The sequence below is a fragment of the Pseudonaja textilis genome, chromosome 16, assembly GCF_049901715.1.
Source record: "Pseudonaja textilis isolate UNSWEBS1 chromosome 16, rPseTex1.2, whole genome shotgun sequence".
Taxonomy (NCBI): Eukaryota; Metazoa; Chordata; class Lepidosauria; order Squamata; family Elapidae; genus Pseudonaja; species Pseudonaja textilis.
The window spans coordinates 6,492,876-6,493,273 of record NC_142005.1 but is presented as its reverse complement, the minus strand read 5'-3'; positions in this window follow the sequence as shown (position 1 = coordinate 6,493,273).

Below are 398 nucleotides of genomic sequence, written 5' to 3'. Positions count from 1 at the left end.
CATCCTTCACATTCTGTACATTGAATTTGAATTGAAAACCCCTGATATTGCATTAATATTGCACTATACAGTAGAATTCAATAGCGTTACTGCCCTGGGATAGAAGCTTTTATAGAGAAGGAGCCGTTACGTAAACCTTAATGTGTTCGTTTGGGGTTTAACGCGTTATGGGATCGGTTGTGATTCATAAATCGTGATTTGGGACCATGTTGTGTGAACACAGCTGATAGCATTCTGGTTTTTTTTTTCAATTTTAAAAATAAACTTACGTTGGGTTCGGGCTGCCGCTTGATGGAATAAAACCACATTTGATTGAGTTTGCAAAACTTCCAGCCACGACGGACAAGCAACAATGTCTGGGCTGACAAAACAACGTCTTAGGAAAATGTCTGGCTGCT